This window comes from Myodes glareolus, chromosome 14, assembly GCF_982192425.1.
Source record: "Myodes glareolus chromosome 14, mMyoGla1.1, whole genome shotgun sequence".
In the NCBI taxonomy this organism is placed as follows: domain Eukaryota; kingdom Metazoa; phylum Chordata; class Mammalia; order Rodentia; family Cricetidae; genus Myodes; species Myodes glareolus.
Genome location: NC_142039.1, coordinates 62,068,451 through 62,088,129, shown reverse-complemented (window position 1 = coordinate 62,088,129; position 19,679 = coordinate 62,068,451). Strand labels below are relative to the sequence as shown.

Below are 19,679 nucleotides of genomic sequence, written 5' to 3'. Positions count from 1 at the left end.
AGGCATACACCATCCTGCAGGCTTAGCCTCTTTTGAGTGGATTTTCTTCAGCTGGGACCTGCATGCACCAAGACAGCTTTTCAGTTCACTTCTATGATGGTGTGGCCTTTGGTACTTTAGGGAACAGGACCTTCTTTCCTGTCACATCATATACAATACTGACATAGAATGGATCTCCCTGACAGAAATTACCGGCACTGGCTAGCTGAAGTGGAATGGTAGTCAGAGGGAAGAGCGCAGCCTTTGATGTCACTGGAGACCCTTGTTACTTCTTTCTTCATCAAGGAGACTTAAAGGACTCCCTCTAAGCAGAGTAACAGACATTAGTTGCACAATCCTAGATCAGACGCATTGATGCTCAGCCTGTTTCCTCTGGCTGAAACCTGAGGCCAGTTTCTAGACTAGGGCTCTGCCGCTGAGCTGAACCTTCAGCTTTGCTGGTGCTAAATTCCACCTTTGGCTTCTCGGCAGACTTTCTGGGCCCCACACACCTAATCACAGTGTCTAATGTCCCTTCCCTGATGTTTAGCTGAGTTTCAAATCTTATGCATGTTCTATCCCTCTTGATGCGAGAAGGGCAGGACCCTTGGCTCTCTTGTTCCCTGTTCTGGCCCTGATTGGGTGTAGTGGCATTAAGTGAAATTCTGTCCCCTGAATGTGCTAATTAATAAGAAAGCACTTGGTAAGCCAGATCCACTATAGGAGCCACGATTAATCACAGGAGAACAGACACCTCCCTCCCCCTTTCTGAGCTAATTTTGTCTCTCCCTTTTTAAAAATTTATTTTGAGTTCTGCTGATCAGTGTTATCAATTCCAAATCTAAGATTTGATATAATTTCACTCTTGTCTTTATTATCACCACCACTAATGTTATTATTTGAGAGGGCCACTTTTTTCTCTCTCCCTCTCTCTGAAATCATTCTTCCCACATCCACTGTGCTAAGACTACAATTCCCACCTGTGTTCAACTGGTGCGCATGACTCTGAGAAGAAAAAGCTGTCCACAGTGGGCGATCTATGCTTCCGTCATCACCCGGAGCCCCTGGTGAACATTCATTCTGTTCCCTCTGTTGTTGCTCCTCGAGGCGGCACAAGGGCATAATACCGACGCAATTGTCCCTAGGTCTGCCAAGAAGATGTGAGAAGCAGGAGTAGGGACTTTTCTGCTGGGCTATGAGCAGGCCTTTGCATGAAAGCAACCAGCCAGCCAGAGCCAGTCCTTTTCTCTCCTTTTGCCACCTCTTTATATGTGAGTGTTACAGTCGCTGGGAGAAGTGGCAGAGAGGCAAGTGGAAAGTTTCACAGCCCTGCAGACATTGGGCACAGGAAACAGCCCAGACCTGGAATTGATGGGGAGCCTTTGCTGTGGCTCAAACAGCCACACCCCTGCCTGGCTCTAGCGTCTACCTTGCACACCTTCCACCTTTCCCTTCCTGCCCCACACCTTTTCTTCATGAGATTTTCTCCTTGGAGATTCCAGGAGTCTCTGATTCTGCCCCTCTTCCAGCCCACAGCACAGCACCGTGAGGTCCTGTAGACATTTGAGTGCCCCAGGGAGAGCTGATGGTTGGTGCCCAGCCAAAGCTAGCTTTTATACTCTGGCTCGGAGCTCCATAGCAAGCAGAGACCAATAATAACACCTGCCTTTGAGATTGTGCCGGTTTTCTGGGGAACTGCAAGTGCTTCTCAAGAGCACTTACTGATCTTCCCAGCCACACAGGCAGGCACGAAAATGCCGTCCTTGCTTCCCTTTTCAAAGTGTAAAGTCAAGTGACTTCCTTGGGATCACCTGTGTTTTTCCAGTGCCGGGAATTAAACCCAAGAACTCAGGAGTGCTAAGCCAGGTGCTACACCCGCAGCCATTGCCCTAGCAATGGTTTCTCACTCTGACTCCCTCCCTCTTTGTCTTTGCTCATTCTGGTTTTTTGAGATAGAGTTTCCTGTAACTCAGACTGACTTTGTCTTCTTACATCTACCTCCCCAATGCTAGGATTACAGGCACACACCACACACTCCAGCAAATAAGTGGTTTCTTTGGAGCAATTATGTGTCTCACCTGGAGTTGGGGTTGAAGTTTCCTAGAATTGGCTTCAACTTCAACAGGGAGGAGAAAAATGAAAGATTGGTTATGCCATAATTGATTCTCTGGGTCAAGAACAAAATCAAATTTAGTAAAGTTAAAAACAGACAAAACCAACAAAAACAGGTCCTGGAAATGGTCTTTGGTGAACTATCCCTTTGGTTGACCAGATGTCCAGGTTGTTGAAAGAAGTAATTGGGTTATAGATGGATATATTTACTGTTGTTTTCCTTTTGGGCTGTGCCCATGCCAGGTGTTTCTCATCCTCTCTGTGAAAGGAAGAAAGACAACACCGGAACCTGCGGCCCAGCAGCTGAGGGACGTTTCCATGGTGAAGTCTCGGGGAGGCTTCCTGGGAGCAGAGCACAGTGGATGCTGTAAGTGAAACCACACTGCAGAGGCTCGCCTTATACATCTCGGTGAGCCTGGTGTGAGGGGCTGTCAGTGTGAGCCCTGGGTGGTCACCCAGGGGAGTCCTTGTGATCTGTGACACAGGGGAGTCCTCTGTGTCAGCAGAGGTTCTGTGTGTGGTAACTGTGAGCTTGCCTTTCCCCTGGCTTCTGTGGAGCACTGCTAACAGTCAGCTCGAGGAATGAAAGTGGAATACGGGGGTTCTATGCTGCTGTTTCTGGCATAGATGATGGCACCAAGCGTATACGGGAATGTCCACAGCTGTTCTTCTAGAATGATAAATAGGCTGAAGATTAAAGACCTGGATTTCTGTGCATAGCTATTATCATTAATTGTCTCGGTTTTCTTTGCTTCACCAGGATATTGGATTTTGGGTTTTGTTTGTTCGTTTGCTTGTTTTTCTGACCTTGACGATCTCAGACCTGTATGAAAATACAGTTATTTAGGGTTCTTCTCTGATTCAGAACTGGCTGAATAATAATAGGTTTTTACCCGGGTGATGGTCTGTGATGTTGAGATTCATAAACTGGGCTTCAAGTCAGCTGAAGGCTCTTGATGAGGTTTAGGATCCAGGGGTTGATAAAGTGGCTGGAAAAGCATTGACCAGGAAAGGGTGCGACCACAGCAAAGTCCTGGGCGGCCAGTGTCCACTTCTGAGGAAAGGAGTAATGGTATCTTCACATTTTAGGAAATAAAGAGGCAACTTCAATTAGAATTTGTGAGCATTACTTATATGTAGCTGCACATTTTGTAACATATTTATTATACGTTTTGAACCTTTTAAGTCTTTTTTTTAAATTATGCTTGTTGATTGTGTACGTGGGGGGAGAGGTTACATGTGGGGGTCAGGGGACAGCTTTGGAGCAGGTTCTCCTTCTATATGAGCTTCAGGGACACTTATGTTATCAGGCTTGGCAGCCACACTCATGTGCCAGACACACACACACACACACACACACACACACACACACACACACACACAAAACCAATAAAAATTTACATCTTTAAATTCAAATTTTCTTGGTGGCTCATTGTGTTTCATGGAAGGTGTTGCTATTTTAGTGTGTTCTCATTTGTGGGTGTGGGCCTATCGATTCTAGAAGTATGTGACTTGCTCTGTTATAATGGCTTCTATTCTCAGTTGCACTATTAAGGTCGGGTATATTGATGACTCCAGGCAGGTCACTAATCCACCACCACCACCAAAGAAAGCGGCGTTTTATAAATCCGTGGGTTGCCATATGGTACTTGTCCATTAGCTGTGAGCCACTAGCTTGGCTCAGGGTTCACACAATGGGGGAGAGTTGCATATTTATTTTCATACCAAAAAAAAAAAAATCCCACCTCTTACCACAAAAGTTTTAAAGTCACTATCATGAAACAATTTGGGGCCCTGTGGCCTTTAAGTGTTAATATGAAACCCCATGATCTCATCAGGTAGCTTGTTGGCATAGTGATATTTTTTAAGGTGCTGTTTTCACGGGAAGTGTTTCTTATAGAAAGCCATTTTCAAGCCTAACTTTAGTTGAAATGAGAGTAGTAATAGTTGCTGTGGTAAGCCTGGCCTTGTGCCTAACACGGTGGATTTTCCTATCACACCTTTGCTCTGAAGGGCTCATGGCAGACTTGAGGCATTACATGAGGTTCTCAAAGGTCCTGAAGTCTACATTTGGAAATGCCATATGGCCAACTTTAAAGGCACTTGAAAATCCCTCTGTAAACAGACAAAGTTGAGAGGAAGAAAATGTGAAATTCCAGAGAGCTCCTCAAGCATGCCGAGAACTTTGTTTTCAAAAGTACATCACTTGAGATGGGAGGCAAGCTCTCCACTAGTAAATACTGTATCAGCCACCTCCCCTAACTGCGCTCCGCCCTTTTAACCCTTGCCTTCTATTTCCCACCAGTCCTCGCATGCCACAGAGGGGCATTGCAAGTGGGGAATGCAGGTTATTTGCAGGGAATGTGTATTTGCACACAGATGGCTTAAGTGTGGGTGTTGTAACAGCATTGACAAAGAAGCCCGGACCCGACAGCTCTTACAGACTCTGCCTCAGACTCATTACTCATTGCTTTTACCCCTTTGCGTGTCTCGTTAGCAGCCTCTCCCATCTGTCAACAGCTTCCTTCCTAGCAGCTGGCCTTTACCCATGGAGGTGTCTCCACCTGGCTCTCAGAGGGTAGCGAGACATCATGCGTCGCACAAGAGGAAGGCAGTGAAAGGCGAATGAGGAGTCGAGAGACCACCTGCACTTTACATTCAGTGTTGGCGGCTGTGTAACCCGGGCCCCAGCATCCCCTGGAGACCCATTTCAAGATGAGCAACAGGAGAAACTGAGATTGATGGTCTCTGCAGTCCTAGCATTTTGTGTCTAGTGTCACCAGGATGTCATCCTGCTGTGAAGCAGGTCAGATCCTCACTTACCCTCTTGGCCTCCTAAACATCAGTGATTTGCTACAACCTAGTTCTCGAGTGCTCTGATTTTAGTACACTGAGTGTAATCTTATGATGTCAAGAGGGCTTAAAAGATAAAGTTGCTCACAACCATCCTAACAGTTTGTGTTCAATCCCCAAGCCCTACATGACCGAAGGAGAGAACCAACTCCTTCACATGGTCCTCTGATCTTCCCATAATTTGCCATGGCATGTGCATACCCAACTATATACAGGCACATACATACACATGAGTAAATAAATATAATAGCTTTTAAGATTTTTTAGATTATGTGTATGTATGTGTACATCAGTACAAATGTTCTCAGAAGCCAGAAGAAAGTATCAAATTCTCTGCAACTGGAATCACGGGCTAATACAAGCTGAACAATATATGGATGTTGGCAGCTAGCAAGCCCAAGCGATCCTCTTGCCTTCATGGCCCTACCACAACCTCAAGGTAACATGTATTCTCATGGCCATGCTTGGTTTTTTATGTAAGTGTTGGAGATTGCTTGTCTTTTCCTCTGAACCATCTCCCTAGCTCCCTCCAGTCTATTTTTCTTCCCTAGAAGTAGAAGCTAAATGTCAGTGTTTTTGTACGACGTAAGTGTGGGTAAGGAAAGCATTTAAGGACATCGTGTTATAGAGTAACTGTCAGTGAACTTGGGGATTTCCTGATACTTAAAAAGCAAAATTCTGCACAAAAGTCCATTTCCTCCTGTTTTCCAACTGAGTGGTTTGTGGTCTCTTGTTTGTGAGCAGCCTGCATTGCCTGCCTATGCATGGTGATGTTTTTAATCTCTTATTCTTTTGACATTCCAAGGACATTTGTGTTCCCTTTTATTCCCAGTGTGGAACTGGGCCATGGTACCAGAAGTTACCTACATTGAAGGTCAAGGGTAGCCCTCTGCTCCTTCACAGCACTTAGAGGAAATATAAGGTGGCCTGGCTGATACAAGACCCAGTTTCTTCTCCGTAATGTGTGAGGGGAAGCGACCAGAAATGAGTTTAGGAAGGCAACATATTGCCCTGCCTTTGAGGATGGCAGGAATAAAGGTGTGCAGACACTTGTGTGATTATCTGACCCCTTTATCAGAGTACCTGCCTCAAGCACTGCTTAGAGTAGGCCTGGGAAGAAACAGAAGCAAACACCGCTCTGCCTGTTTAAACAGCACTGAGATACGAGCTGTGGATTCTCGTCTCCAGAGTAAGAGAATGGCATGTGTACATTCTACGAAGAGACGTAGGTGGTTTCCCGATGTGTCTGTCAGGTTGGAGGTTCTAGAGTTGCATCTGTGATACCAATTTCTATAAGATGGTCATAAAAAAACATTCTGAAATAGATAAGGGGGGATTTATTATTAGCTTGTTAGAGGGGTGGACTTCCCTCCATGTGTTTAGTCTTTGTTTGATATCGCAGATTGGCCTGCACACGACAGAGGCGAGGAGGCTCTGTCTAGCGCTTTCTGCTCTGGAGCAGAAGGATTTCCACTAGGGTTTTTTGTTTTGCTCATCTGAGTCTCTTCCTCCACCTTCCTCAAGCCCCACTGACTGCAACCCGTTAGTTCCAGACCATGGTATATTCCCTGGAGGAGGAAGCTTTCTTGAGACCCTTCTGAGGGCTACGCTTCTGAGAGTAGACTCCAGCATTGCTGCTAGAGTTGGTGGGCCGGGTCTAGCCATTCCAGGCACAGGCTTGCTCTCCTCAGCACCTTCTTCCCCCAGTGTGAAGCCACCACTGCCCCCAGCAGTTTCACAAAAGGAGAGAGCACCAATCACCCAGAACCCTTAGGAAGAAGAGAGTTTGTGAACGTCTGCCACATTTGTGTGCTTGGCAGGGTTTGGGGTGGGGAGTGGAGGAATGACTAGGAGAAAGAACAATAGCAACCTGACTGTGCTTAATTCTAACTGAGTGGGGCCAAGGTAAAGTGTGTGCATCCTGTCGAAGTTTAGAATACTATTTGTTAAGAGAAGGTTATGAACCAGGATGAATTCTCAGTCCAGGGTGCAGGCTGGAGCCATCTCTGTTCACGGTCCTCGGAAGGTAATCTCAGAAGAGCCCCATTGAGGATGGATATGTCAAGGTGCTCAGGGGTGCCCAAAAGGGATGCTGTGCAGAATTACTCAGCCAGGTTTCCAGGGAGCATCTGACTTAGACCTCCCAGCAGAGGAAGAAGCTCAACACATAAATCTGTGTGCCCCGAGAAGGCGTGGGACAGATGGAACACTGGAAAGTGAGTCTTCCGTTAGGTGCTTTTGTGTCAGGGTTTGTGAGACATCAGAGCCGGGCAGTTCTCGTTAGAAGCCTGTGGGACCAGGAATCTGCTGGATGCAGTGCTGTGCCCTGGGCTGTCACTACGAAGAATCTCAGATGGAAAGAACTAATTTTCTTTCACTACTTTACAAGATTCTGGGAAAACAGTTTACAGTACAGAACCCCTTTAGGCGAGGCAGAAAACTGCACTCTTTGAAGCCTATTTTGAAGCAAATTAGTCTTTTAAAGTCTTTGTTTCTTTCTTCCTCTATTTGTGCCTGTCTTCCAGAAACAATTGCCTTTAGTACAGTCACCAAAATTGAAATAGAGATCGGATGGCATACACACAGTGATCTTTCCTCGCAGGCTTTTGGTGTTTCTCGATACAGAGTCTCCAGTAGCCCGAGTTGGCCTCAAACTGTTTTCAAGCCAAGGATTATCTTGACTCCTGCTCCTCCCACCTCCCCCTGCCAAGTTCTGAAATTACAGGCAAGCGCCCACATATGCAGCTTAACAGAATATTCTGTTTTGGTAACTCAGGCAAATTATTTGAAGTATGCTTGTTAGGCCCTTGGCCAACTTTTACCTTCTTTGGTGGTGATGCTGGCAGAATTGGCTGTTAGACCTCCAGCCTAAGTCCCTGAGCTAGAGGGTGCCACTATCTCATTCAGAATGTCCACCATCTTTGCCCACATTTGGAACACCTTGTTTTGCCCATCTTAAAACCCTCTTGCTAAAATCATTTTTAAAGGTTTCCATTTGGCTTCTCTTCTTTTCTGATTTTTCTTTTCCTTCTGGAGTCTTTGTTGCTTTCACAGGGGGAAAGTTTTTTGTTGCTGTTGTTGTTCTGTTTTGTCTTTTTTTAAGCTTCTCCAAGGCTAAATTCTGGGACTGTGATAGGCATTCTTCATGCCTGGGGCTCTGTGAATTGCTTCCCTCCCTAAGCACTCTAGGACGCCTGCAGAACAAAGGGCTGGGCACAAGGTCCTTCTCTCCCATCAGCCGAGCCTTAGTTTTCAAGTTTCTTTTGCCTTTTCTTCTTTCTTCTCCAAGGAATGAGGCTGTAAGACTGGGATGCTGCTGTTCAGAAAGAGGACGCTCTTAGTTGTGGAACCGTATTTTCTCCCCCCTCTTTAGCCTCCTCAGTTTCTCTACCTGTCTCCGGCTGTCCCACTTGTCCTGATGAGCCGTTTTCTTCTTTAGGGGTCAGAGTAACTAGCCATGGGTGTCTCGGGGCTGCCATGTTCCTAACTCTTCTGGGGATCTAGTTCTGTGTTTTGCCTATGATGCCAGTTGTCTTAGCAACCTGTTGGCTGGCACCTCCCTACAGGCAACTCGGGGAGTGGCGGTGGATGTGGGTGGCCTCTGGGGGTGGGGGTCAGAAGGGAACTGGCAGGCACCTGGCACAGAGAGGATTTTCCATTTCCTTCACCTGGGCCAGCCTCCAGGCGGAGGATGTCACTTGCTAGGTTTATCATGGGAGTGTCGTTTACTGAAGATCAAACACCACAGGGTTTGGCATAGCTACCTTCCCATGGAGACTAGCAAGCCAACTAGTGGATCATCCAAGCTGTGTGTGGGAACAGGAGGCTGGGTTGTTTGGAATCTCAGTACATTTGATAGTATCAGTTTTTCGTGTGAATTGGGTTAGTATTCGGTTGATAATTAGCCCTAGTGTTCAGAGTTGTGGCTGTGAGCTGGGCAGAAGCAAAGGTCAGGAGATGAAGGAAGAATGAAGGGGAACACCAAAACCACTGATCTTGCCTCCTTTTCCTGTTGACTGGTCTGGCCTGAAAGCTCCCAGTGTAAGGGCCCTAGTAATCCATCTTCAGGCCCAGGTCTGAAGCAGAACACTGCTCACCTTGTGTTCTGCTCTACCAGCTCCCCTCTCCTCCCATTATACCACAATGACCTGGCATCAAATGACTCCTGCTGTTTTCTAACTTGAAACCAAATAAACATAGAAATCCTAAAAGTCGGTGGCCTCATTTGACCTTGCCTACTTAAAAAAAAAAAAAAAAGATGAATTCCTTGTGTGTGCATTGTGTGTGCATTGTGTGTCTGCCTGCCTGCCTGCCTATCTGTCTGTGCATGCAGAGCCCACAGAGGTCAGCAGAAGGTGCCTGATCCTCTAGGACTGGAGTTTGAGGCAGTTGTGAGCCTCCTGACATGGGTGCTGAGGACTGAACTAAGAACCTCGGAAAAGCAGCGAGTGCTCTTAACCACAGAGCTGCGTCTCTAGTTCAGACTTTGCCAGCTCCGGCTTTTAAGTCTCAAATTGAGTAGTCCTGCGAAGTTCTGTAACCATTTCTTGTGCAAGCTTGGCCAGTGACTTTACCTGACATTTCCCCCTGGAGATGCCAAGGCACTATTTTTTAACAACGAGAGAGACTGGGAGGTGGGCCCTCGCCAGGAGATGGAGAACCAAGGAAATGGAGAAGGCTGACCGAGGCATTTGAGATGCACAGTCATGTGGAAACCCTATCCTCACCTGTCTCTCCATTAACACCGTTTCTCGAGTTGCAGTGTTACTTGTTCCTCTGCATGGTCCCAGTGAAGCTGAGGCAAGTGTGTGTGACTTTCTTCATCGTGGTGACACTGGAGAGATCTCGCCTAGCAGGTCTAGCATCCTTCATGTGTTCAATGACTACTGGAGTCTTTTTCCACAGTCAGAAGAGGGATGGATAGTAAGATCTGAGACTTGAGCTAAGAGAGATGAAAAAAAGGAACCCAGGAGACAGTGGTTTGCACTTTACAACTCAGTTACATGTTTCATAAGAAATAAAATCAGGAGCTCGGTTGGTGAAGTGCTTTCTTAATGTGTAAAAACCCTCCCTGAGTTCCATCCCCAGCACTACTTAGCTGGATACGGTGGGGTGGCACAGGCCTATAATCCCAGGGCTGAGGAAGTGAAAGAAGGAGGATCTGAAGTTCAAGGTCATCCTTGGCGCTATGGTGGGTTTGAGGCCAGACTGAGCTATAGACCCCATTTCAAAGCAAGGGAAGAAGTCAAGTAAAGCCGGATTCTTAGACAGTGTGTAGCATGCCCTGCTTGCTTATTATTCTCAATGATTTACATGATAGAAAGACGCTCTGTGTACTTGGAATAATAATACCTCTTAAGTGCATCTTCGCACTATAGAAGGGGTGGTTTTAAGGGATGATTCTATAATTCCTAATTGAATACTTTGTGAGAAGTACTCATTATCATTAATGGCTCACTAGCATAAAGACAGTTCCCTCGTGTTGACATGATGAAGAAATACAATGAATGTGTGTGACATTTCAGCTAGAAGGCTAAAATATCCAGAGTTGATGGTAGCTCTTTATTTTTAAATCACATTTGTGCGTGTGTGTGTGTGTGTGTGTGTGTGCGTGCATGCCACTCTGTACATAGAGGTCAGGATATCTTGAGGGAATCCATTCTTTTTTCCTACCATGAGGATTTCAGGGATTAAACTTAAGTTATTCAGCTCGACAACAAGCATCTTTACCTGCTGGGCCAGATGGTTGCTTTTTAAAAAGAAATTTGGTGAGATCAGTGATAGCCAAGTTAGGTCTCATGAGCCTCACACTTCATATACTTCACAAACTAGCTGGGCACATGGTAGACGGAGGCCACCTTAGAATAAGCCTGTTGCCTCTTCTTTCTCAGCCTCTAGTTAGCGACCACATGGATAGATAGGAATTAAATAATGGGGAGTGGGGTCCCCTGGGTTCCATCTATCCATCTAACAAGGCTATCAGGTCAAGAATGGGTAGCTAGGGCTCTCTTCCCACCCCTCTCTTTCTGAGATCATGAACAAGCTACTCTCCCGTTGCTTGATTTCCTTGTATTCCAAAGACAGTTGCCATTGCCACTCTGCAGCATCAGATTTCATGGGATCTCAGTAGCCGAGGAGTGGTAGATCTGTCGTCATTAAACACATCATTACCTGTGTGTTTCAGCTGAGGAGCCTTGGAATTTTAGGTGAATTTTTAGCATTAGTAAAACCGAAAGGCAGAGTTAGGAAGATGCAATAGCTTCACCTATATAAAGCGTAGGGAGATTCCCAGCAGCTATTGCGATGAGTGGATCTATGAAACGGAAACACATGATGATACATTTGATGTAGTTACCAGATTTAGGTAGCAGCAGAGGGAAAAAAAAAAATGTCTCAGACTGCCTGCTCTGACCCTGAAGGCAGAAGAAGGCTAAGGATAGAGCTATGTGTTCTTCTATCCTATTCTAGCAAACATCGACTGAGTGTTTGCAAAAGCAGGGCACCCACAACAGCTAAGGAACTTTCTATCACTGGGGCAGGTAGGGGAGTGGAAATGAGAAAATAAGCAACTCTTAATAGCATGAGCAGAGTTCTCCCAACAGCATCTACAGTATCCTGTGGATGCAAAACCAGTGCGGTATCTTCTGGGATCAGGCCTTCATCCTCAAGCCTGAGGGATGAGTAGGTGTTAATCATAAAATTAGGGTTTATCAATTGTTATATACCATGTAACAAGTGATTCCAACGTGTAATGGCTTACAACAGCATCTCGTATTATAATTCTGTGAATCACTTGGGCTATTCTGTCCTGTGCTGGCTGGGCTGAAGTTTGTTCCTCTAGAATGTTCGTTGGAAAGTTTAATAGCCTGAGCGACCTTTGATGATCAGTTGTGACAGCTTGTTTCTGCTCCATGACATCGCTCACACTCTAGTAAACTAGTTAGCTTTCCTGCTCCCTCTCCTTTTCCTGCTCCTCCTTGTATGTGTTTGTGTATTTGTTTTCTGAGACAGGGTCTTATACAGTAGCCCATGCTGGTCTGGAACTCAAAGCAATCCTGCTGTCTCAACTACTCAAGTGCTAGGATGGCACATGGCAAAAGCACCATGCTCAGCTAAAACTGAGCTTCTCCGTATTGCAATCCCACGGGGTCCCAAGAGCAGTAAGGGAGGGAACGTCTCACTCACACTAGTGTCTTAATTTCTCTTTGGCCACCAATAGTAAATTGCCTAGTAGGTTCAACCCAGGGGGTCCAGCAAACCTCTGGCTCTAAGCACACAGAAACATGTGCCAAGCTTATTTAAAAGAATATGGCGTGTTGGAAAATTGCAGCAGTTCAGAGTGGCTAGACAAGAGCATGTATGAAATGACAAAGGGGGTTAGATCATACGACCTCTATGAAGCTCTGGAAGTTTTAAGGGTATTATGTATGTATTATGAATGTATGTATGTATATGTGTGTGTTTGAGACAGTCTCCCTCTGTAGCCCTGGCTGGCAAAGAGCTCACTACTCCACCCTGTAGACCAGACTCCTGCCTTTGCCTTGTGAGCGCTAGTACTTCAGGCCTGAGCCATCACACCTGGTTTGTAGCGTATCTTAAAGATGGGAGAATGGCCACAGAAAGCTTTTAAGGAGGATGCGGACATGATTGATAGGGTGCCTAGCAACACAAAGCCTAAAAGCACTTAGGATCATTCCCAGAAAGATTCCCAAGGATGGCTAAGATTCAGTGGTGGTGCAGCGCTCGGGAGTGCTTTTGAACCTTCTGGCCAGAAAAGGCTTTGGGAATTCTCAAAGTACAGCAGAGAGTCACAGGTCAGGACCTGTCCACAGTCTGATCCTGGGGAAAAGCTGAGCTTCGACGAGGGCCTTGGCCCCTGCCACCAGCTCTTATTAAGGTCCCCAGACTCTTGTTGACTATAGATTGCCAACAGGACCCAAAAGAGTGCTGGCTCAGAGACAGTTTCTGAATGAGACTGTCCATATTAATGTCACAGGTCAGTCCCACCAACAACCCTTTTCTTTCCCACACTCTTCCCCACCCCCTCCCAAACTCAAAATAGGCAATGTGCCCCAGGTGGTTGGGTCAGAGGGCTCTCTCAGAACACTTCCTAACCTTAGATTGGACCAATGCTAACCCTCTCATTTCCAAATATGACCTATAATATACTTAGCATTAGTGCTTAAAATATACAAAAATGGAAATTAGTATTTCATTTTACTAAATTCAAATAAGGGAGCATGAGAGAACGTGTGGTTTTCATAAGTACAGTCTGGGCCCCTGAAACTTTTGTGATGCTGGGTGGGTGGGAATGAGGCTATTTCTCAGCCCTCTGGGTTATAACTTCAGCATTTAAAATGTCACGGAGAAAAAATGGGAAGGGCCTCCGTATGTGCATGAAATACATAATCCACCATGGTTTCTTAGTGATTTCATGTTTCCTCTTAAAAAGAGGGAATGAAGATCCCGGCCAATGACCTGTGGTTCCTGCTCTCTGTGCCTTGAAAGGCATTTTCCCCTAGTAAATACTGAGACTAAAGGAGAATTGAACAGTGAAGGAGCCAAGGAGCCCTAAGGCACTGATGTCCTCTAGGATCAGGCAGGCCGCATGATTAGCTCAGATCCACAGGTTTTGCCACTGGTTTGAGCAGCCTTTTAGGAAGATCGCCTTGTGAGATGGGCGCATCTTTATCTCGTGGCTGCTGATGGGCACTGGGAGTACTTCTCTGTGTGCTGGGGGGCGGAGGAGGGTGCGGCTGAAAGCCCGGGCCTTCTGTATGCCTCTTGCTGAATGGATGCCTCTTCCCCAAGAGAGTTTGAAGAGCCCCTGGGTGTGGTTTACTGCTGAGCAACACAGCAAGCATGTTCAACATTTTTATCAGAGTCTCGGTTAAAGCATTGTGTGGAGGGCTGATAAAGAAACATGCGATAAGGGGGAAATCCCTCTCCTAACTTCAAGCGCCCAAATTTGGCGAGCTTCGCACTCACGTGAACTGGAAAGGAAAACACGGCATGGCTTGGAATTCCTGGTTCTGCTTGTTTGCTTTAATAGCAGGCTGATGCATAAACATTGACTCATTGTATGCTATACTGAAAGGGAGATAGGGTTTGCCGTGCTCACTCTGCTTGCTTCCAGAACAGAGTGTGGAACCAATGCCAGGTGAAGAAATGAGTTCGGCGTTGTAGGGGACTGGAGGAACTGCCACCTTTGTGTTTCTGTCACTGTTCAGACATGTAATAACCTTGTGTGACACTTCACATACGATGTTAATGGCCGGATGATCTGTTCCAGAAGCTGTAGAGCTTAGTGGAGGGAAATGGAACCTCACTATTGGAAGATGGGCAGGCCCTGGTGCTGGTGTGGGGATTCTGCCACCTGTGTATTATTATACTGAGCCACCTTTGGCTAAATTGCCCTCCTCCCTTGTGTGTCCTTACTTCCTTCAGTACCGGGACCCTGCTAAATACCTCCTGGCAGCTACTCCTTAGAAAACGTCATACATTTAAGTCTGACAGAGTGAGATTTTGCGCAGAGCCACACTCGATTGCCTCCTTGATTAGTGTATGGGGCAGGCATCATAATCCGACAGACGGTGTGAGACTGATGAACACCCATTAAGGATTCTGCATGTCTTATAAAGGAAGTGAGGCTGCCCTGGTGAGAGTCATGTGGCTCTCATGCCCTTTCAGTGCAAATTCTCTGGCTATGACAACAATGAATTCTCCCTCTCATGCCCACCCGTGTGCATACACACATACATGCATACCCCCGACACGCTCTGCTGAAGCCCTTTTGGCTGCAGGTGAGAGCACTCCAGTAAACAAGACAATTTGCATTCAGCAGGCTTTCTAGTCTTTCTCTACAATCTGGGCATAACGGCACAGTTATGAGCTGCGATTTTCTTTAACCTTGACATCTGCTCCATCTAGTCTTCTTGTTTCCCCTGTTATATCATTAGTGAATCATATTTCCTGGATATTTTTGCTTGCGCGTTTTTCTTGAGATACTCTCGTGTAGCTCAGGCTAGACTCTAGCTCACTAGGTAGCCAAGGATGACCCTGAGCTCTTGAGCCTCTTGCCTCTACCTTCCAACTACTGAAAATTATAGCACGTAGTTCCCTGCCTGTCTACATTTTATTTCTTTAAACCTAACCTCTCAACACAGATACTTCATGCTCCATGCCATCAATGTTATTTATTCATTCTTGCCCTTAAACTATTCACAGTTCTGTTTATAAAACTGAAAACTCGAAATTAGTTTCTGTGATTAAATTATGTCATTGTGGTTATATTACTTGGTGGAAAATGTGTTTCTCCTCTGCCAAGCCCCTTTTCAAGTTTTTAGTTATCAATTCTATTGTCTTGTGAGGAGTCTTTCCCAGAGAAGGGAGCATGCAAGGATGAGAAAACAGAGCCAGGCTTGTATCCAAAGGTCGTTTATGAAGGAGGGAAAGTGTCAAAGGCATCCCTCATGACCCTTCAGTGGACATCACCTTCCTCCTCTCTAGTGGCATCTGACCCTTCTCGATCTTAGATTGTGATAGAATCCACATTACAGAAAGTTTCTATCTCTGCCATTTTAAGTCTCCAGTTCCATGGCATTGATGGCACTCCTTCCTTCCAGCCACTTGTCTGTCCTTCCATCTACCTGTCCATGGACAGACCTCCTTTCTCCTTGACAACTGAATCTGCGGTCATCAAGTAGGCTCAGTCGGTCAACATGTCTGTCACCAAGTCTGACAACCTGAGTTGGGGCCCCTGTGACCCACATGGTGGAAGGAGAGAACCAACCCCAGCATGTTCTCTGCTACCCTCAGACAGGCGTCGTGGCGCATGGGCACACACAAACACATAAAACAATAATTGAAAATTTATAAAAATCTTCCTGAACCAGGACCCATACAGCAATAGCTCCCTGTCCTTCCTTTCCAAGTCCCTTGCAGCCACTTCCTGCCTTTGTAATTTTGACCACTCTTAAGTCCCTCCTGTGATTATACTCATACAGTATTTATCCATCTATGACTGGTATTTCACTTAGCACAGTGTTCTCAAACTCTGCCCATGTTGCAACATGGATGAAAGTTCCTTTTGAAGGTTGAATAGTATTCCATTGTATAGATAAACACGTTCTACTTAACCATACACCCCTAGATGGACACCTGGACCCCACATCCCTAGGTTGCAGTGAACCTGGGAGTGCATGGCCCCTCATCAACTTTCTGTCTTGTGTATTTGTAAGACACAGATGCTACAAGGAGGCACACACCAGTTTTATAGACAGAACAGCGGACAGACTTTCTACCTAGTGGAGTTATTTGAAGTTTCTCCTTTGCAGAACCCCCTGCCTGCTGCCTCAAAAGCTCCTGGCAGCATTCTGTCCTCAAATATGTGTCAGAATCTTCTGCTTGTTTCCTATTAAAATGCAAATGCTTCTGGGACAGAGGCTGCACACGAGCAATGAGTACCATGTTGTGAATGAGTTTAGTGGCCCAGCTTAGATGCTTGCTTTGCTCTCTTCTAGTTCCTGGTAGCTTGCTCCCTGTGGCTGCAAATATCCCACAGCATCGGACTTGTTTATAATTTGCCTCTCCTGATAGAACAGAAACTTCCTAGCAGCTGGGCACGGGGACACGTGGAGGGTGTGTAGATCGACTCTCATTTCTGCTGTCTCCGTTCAGGAGAAGCCCGGCTGGGTCAGGATGTGCTCTTCTGTCCCCAAGGAAGGTGACAAGTCTCTGTAGCCCTGAAGAGTCTCAGAATTGTTCTGTGTGTCAGTGCCCCCATGGTCAGGCTCACCGTTTCTGGGTGCCCTCTTAGAACGAGGAGGGAATGCTTCGTGTTGGCTTGTGATTGGGTACCTGATGGTCTTCTAGTAGCTCACAGTCCAGGGACTGGATTGGTGGCTGCTCATCAATCCCCCAGGGCAATGGCTGTGTTGGAAACAGCCATCACTGTAATAACAGTTGATGATAAGTTCCCGTCTGAGGTAGCAACCTGTCCTGAGCTGAGTTATCATGTGATCCCCCAGCTCAGTGATGCTACCGCTATGGCTAATAGCAGGCAAGATTTCCTTCCTTTTATTGTTACTTTAACTGCCATTCTTACGATCGTTGCTATAATCCTGTGTTTAAAAGGTAAAAAGAGCAGCAGAATATTCACTGGACAGTTGATGGAAGCAGACGCTGAACGCTTTTACCAAGAGTACGTGCATGTTTTATACAGACAGGAAAAGTAGGGATAAGTGGACTCCTCAGACAGTCTTTTCTCCCTTTTTGTGGCAATAGATCAGCTACTTCCCCAACTAAACGGTTTGGACAGCGTTGTTAAACAGTAATAGCATTTAAAGATCACTGCTTTTAAGGTTTTCCTTGTGGCCTTCTGATATTCTGGGCAAGATAGTAACACTTGAGAGTGCTGGGGTGCTGTGGGAACTATGGTAAACAGCTGAAGGGAATTCATGCCAATGGAAAGGGAGAACTAGAAGCAGGTGACCGTGGGCTGAAGCAGGTTGTAAGGTGAAGTCCTTACAGAGGGAAACTGAGAGACCAGCGTTTTTCCATCCTGCCTTCCCCTACCCCAGGGACCGCCATGCCTCTTGTACTGGATTAATACCATCAAGTATTAGAACCTAACATTGACAGCCGGACTGCTCTCTCGTCTAGATAGGCCCTGGATGTACAGTTCCTTTAATCCATGCTACTTCATTATCTTTGTGAATAGTTTATATCATGAGGCGTTTTCTATATAGCTGTGTATTTGATGGAATTTGTAGACAGAATATTATTATTTAATATTTTAGATAATAGACCAACCAAGAAATCTCCCTGGAAGCAGGGAGAGTAGGGGGTAGCAATGTGTTGGGGGGTTGGTCTCTCTACCCAAGGCATTTTGCATTGGGTTGTTTTGTTTCTGTCCCAGCCGTGCCTTCCTTTGGATGACTTTAGCTGTTTGGAATTTCCATGCCTTTTCCCCATTCTGCATCAGGATGCGGCTGCTGAAGTCATTTCTGTAATAAGAGGTTGCATCACGCTGATCTAAGGCAGGCTTTGGTTTTTGTCTCAGGCACTAGCTAGCCTGTCCCTAACAAGGAAGATGCTACTGAAAACTTGAGTTGTAGAGATGGAGAGAAATTGTTCTCCTGCAAATTCCTTGAAGAGGAATTAGAGGAATACAAACCAGGTCTAGAAATGAACCACCAGGTTTTTTGCAGTAAACAGTCAACACTGTTAGCATGTGAGTGCACTTCCTTCTAGAAGGTTCCTTCTGTCTTGCCCAGTCACTCTTGTCTCTCCCTCTCTCTATTTCTTTTCCCTCTCCCCCTTTTCTGCCTTCTTCACTTCCTCTCCCTCATTTCCTTCCCTCTTTCCACTCCTTCCCTCTTCTTCCTTTCTTCTCTTCCTCCACTTCCACCCTTCTCCCCTGCTCCCCTTTCCCTCCCAACCTCCTCTCTCTCATTCCCCCTCTGTCTGTCTGTCTCTCTCTCTCCTGCCTCTCTCTCTCTCTCTCTCTCTCTCTCTCTCTCCTTCTCTCTTCCCTTTTTGTTGTGCAGGCAGGATCTCACTCTGTAAAACAAACTCACCCGGAACTCTGTGTAGCCCACATTGGCCTTGTACTCACGGAGATCCCCCTGACTCCGTTTTCCGCATGCTGGTATTACAGGCCCGAGTCACACCATTTGGTGCAGAATGTTCTCCGTGAGCACATGAGCAAATGAGCCCATAGAACTTTGCAGAAATGGGCTCCACTCAGTGCTCTTCCCTGAGACTTCTTTCCTCACACTGAAAGATGTCAACGATGCTGACAAGTGGCCTTTAAAATCTTGGTGATGGCTTGTGTTCCAAGCTTTTGGATATGAAAGTGAAGGTTTTTCAGCTTTGTTTTTGGTGTGTGTTCTCCCAACACCTTACCAATTTTCTGTGCTCTGCTGGTATTCATTGTATGGTGCCTTCCCGATGTAACCCAATGAGAAACTTAAATGGTACAAAACCTAGAGAACCCCTCTGATGTCCTGACAACTGAGCTCTTTCTTCAGACGTGTAACTTTTAAGAATTGCCATATTCCATCTGTTTTCATACCTTGTTTGTTTAGTTGTGACAGGTCTTATGTAGCCCAGGCTGATCTCAAGCTCAAGATGTAGCCTAGGCTAGCTTTAAGCACTTAGTCTTCCTGTGTCCACGACCCAGATGCTGAGATTACAGGGGTGTGCCACCATGCCTGGTCCATCATCCCTTTTCCTGGAAATGCCACTTTCCCAGAGCGCCCCCTGTACCTGCTGTACCTTCGCTCAGTGCTGATGGCTCTCGGTTTCTAAGGTGTCTCTCTGTCTCGCCGGCCTTGGCACAGCTTGAACAGTCTGGATTCCTTCACACACCTTCCCAGCTGTCTGGAATGACCTCACTCACCTTTAAAGAGTCCACCTTCGACTCCTGATCACAGCCTCCCTTTGGCATGCCTGTGGTACTGTCAGTTCTTGGAGCTCTTGCCTTCCAGTCAAGCTGTGTGTCCCCGACCTCACTTCCTAGGACATGCTACCTGTCCAGGTCCTTGTTTCTGAATCACACTCCCATTGCATGGCCAGGAAACCCTGCCCCTCTCATCTTTACACCTGGCTGGGACTCACCTTTATGGCCTCTTTCTTGATTAATTCTTAATTAATTCCACTTGGCTTTGTCTTGTAGCTGGAAGGACAAAAACTTGAAACAACTAACAAGGCAGGTTGTTTTTGTTGTTGTT

General features: G+C 46.2%; 1 protein-coding gene across 5 annotated transcripts in view; it reads left to right on the top strand.

Moving 5' to 3' along the window:
- Atxn1 (ataxin 1) overlaps positions 1–19,679 on the top strand; it is a 394,410-nt gene that overhangs the window by 244,188 nt on the left and 130,543 nt on the right. For 4 of the 5 annotated variants that reach the window (XM_087896548.1, XM_087896550.1, XM_087896551.1 and 1 more), the window contains one exon: positions 2,335–2,458. The gene's annotated coding sequence lies outside the window, so the exon portion shown is untranslated. Of the gene's footprint in view, positions 1–2,334; positions 2,501–19,679 lie in introns of all 5 variants that reach the window. The other variant, XM_087896549.1, reaches the window with a different exon arrangement.